Source organism: Electrophorus electricus, chromosome 11 (genome assembly GCF_013358815.1).
Source record: "Electrophorus electricus isolate fEleEle1 chromosome 11, fEleEle1.pri, whole genome shotgun sequence".
Classification (NCBI taxonomy): Eukaryota; Metazoa; Chordata; class Actinopteri; order Gymnotiformes; family Gymnotidae; genus Electrophorus; species Electrophorus electricus.
The window spans coordinates 20669188-20671767 of record NC_049545.1 but is presented as its reverse complement, the minus strand read 5'-3'; the positions used below and the strand labels follow the sequence as shown (position 1 = coordinate 20671767).

At 39.9% G+C, this 2580-nt stretch overlaps 1 non-coding gene across 1 annotated transcript; it reads left to right on the top strand.

The window, feature by feature from the left end:
- Window positions 1-1041: 1041 nt before the first annotated feature.
- trnag-gcc lies at window positions 1042-1112 on the top strand. The gene has a single exon. It is a non-coding gene; the product is annotated as a tRNA-Gly (tRNA).
- Window positions 1113-2580: the final 1468 nt, after the last annotated feature.

Sequence of the window (2580 nt, the reverse complement as noted above, 5' to 3'; positions counted from 1 at the left end):
TTGATGTGGGAGTACTTGTCTGGCCCACCCAGAGCCCTGACCTCAACCCCATCGAACACCTCTGGGATGAAGAAGAACTGAGCAAGGCCCTTAACCCTCAATTGCTCAACTTCTACTCAGTCATAATTGTAAGTCGTTTTGGATAAAAGCGTCAGCTAAATGCCGTAAATGTAAATGATATTGTGATCCAGGCCCTGTCACAAAGGGGGATGCCACAAAAGGTGTCCTGATACTTTTGTCCATATAGAATAGCTGTCTTGGTGCTGCTTTTATTCAAAGAGGTGCAATTTCATAATGGATGCATATATTGAATTTCCCATGCACAGTCTACAATCATTTCTGTTAACTTATAACTGCTCATCAGTGAAGTGTGGTTTCTGAAGTATCAGACACATACGTGCAGAAAATGTACAGCAATATGCAAATTAACTTTCTAATTAAGTTATCAAACACATTGCTAATCCCTGACATTGAGCTAGTGCTTAAACATTAATTGTCTTGCTCCCGAGAGTTCTAAGTGGAAAAGAAGCTCTCGTGACTGATCCTCCTTTTCCTGTGTTAGCTGCAAATGACTAATCACAGCTCTTTGCATTAAACAGAAACTTCACACAGAGCCAAACACATTCACACTCATACACGCACTCTCACGCCTCACATTTCCATGAAAAGACCCATGGACCGAACAAAGAAAGCGACTGAGGAAATCAATTAAAAGGATTTTGTCGATTGTAGGAAGTTTAAAACTTTCCATGGACTTCAGGAGCACAACAAGCTATTGTTCCTTTTCCTTTTTCTCACTATCTTCTGTCCTTCACTTTATCTCTCTCCCTTGCTCAACTACAAGCATTTTGAGGATGAGAGAAGTTCCTCTGATCGCAGGGGGGTGCTCTCATTAGCACTGCTAATCGTCTTTTCCTGGCAGGGGGAGGTCTTCATGGCAACTGTTTCCACAGCAGCTGTCACCACTCAGCAGGATTAAAGCAAGATCAGGAGGGAAGAGTACGAAGGAGGTGAATAGGCGGCTCAACTTTTACCACCTCAGCATTGGTGGTTCAGTGGTAGAATTCTCGCCTGCCACGCGGGAGGCCCGGGTTCGATTCCCGGCCAATGCAAGTGTTTTTCATAAACTGTAATAGTACCTTTTATGTCATTTCTGCACTAAAGATATTTTTGGTAATTTCTGCACAATTTAAAAAACAGTAATAAAAGAATATATGTTTACATATAATTAGTGCAAAAAATAATATAGTAATAATATATCCTTACATGTATTTCAACGTAGTAGTAATAATAATAATAATAATAATACTTTTATGGGCATGCACAATATTACAAAATATGCCTCGATATCAAATCCATATCAGTATGTAAACTAAATATAATGCAATGTGAATCAAATATAAAAGGGTTTCACATTTAAACAACAGTTGCTGAAACTGGAACTGGAATATTCATAAATCCAGTCACAATGTTGCAGGCTTCATGTCAAAAGCCTGACACAGTAAAGCTAAAACAATAAATAAATATAACAATACCAAATATAAAAATGTATTTCTTCTAACATTCATAATTTTTGTCAGTATAAAAAGGCATACTAGGAAGTAAAGAACCCTACTTCTGCCCACACACAAGCAATCTGCAAACCACACATGGCTGTAACCCAGGCAGCTAAACATACACAACCAGCTGTAATACATTTACATTTTATGGCATTTACCTGATGCTTTTATGCAAAGTGATTTATAGTCATGGATGAGCACAACACAAGTAATTGAGGGTTTTGTTGAGGAGCCCAACAGGAGCAAATTGGCAGCTGCGGCTTGAACCAGCAACCTTCCAATTATAAGTGAAGTACCTTAACCACTGAGCTACCACTGCTAAGGTTGGTGGGTGCACATACCCATAACCCAGGATAATGGATGCATTTGGCGCACCTCAGCTGAGGAACTGAGAGAGTGACGGATCCTCTGATAACCTCCCAGAGGCGCTGTGTTAGCGCCACCTGCCAATACGGGGTAACAAAAATGGTCTGCAATCTTCAAACGAGCCAGGTCTAATCTGGTTAAGGCTGAAATTTGCACACAATCATCGCTGCTGTTCCTCTATCACACAGAAGCATTGATATCTGTGCCTGCACCACATCCCAGTTTGACACGGCTTAACAGGCAAATCTCTGGAAGTGTAATTTGGCCCACAGGCAGTTGCTGAAGCTATGAGTGTGTACATGTTCAACAAACAAATGCTATTAGATTTGTGCACATGATAATTTTCATTGCGCTTCAGATAAAAGATACAGGACTTACACCGATTGTTTTAAAGTTTTTATATGGGTAAGGATGTAGTATAGAAGGCTTTGTGTTGTGTGTTAACATTTCAGACCAGACAGAGATATTACAGTTATGGTTCTAATCCCATTTTGTGGTGTTTCTTGGCTCAGATGAGTAAAAGTTCATACCAACCTGATTATATCCGCATCAAAGAATCCTGCATGATAACACAGTGTGAAATTACATTCTCTTTCTGTATCTCTACATAAGAGTCGTCTGAGACTAACCCTTTCAATAGCTCCAAGTCAGGTGC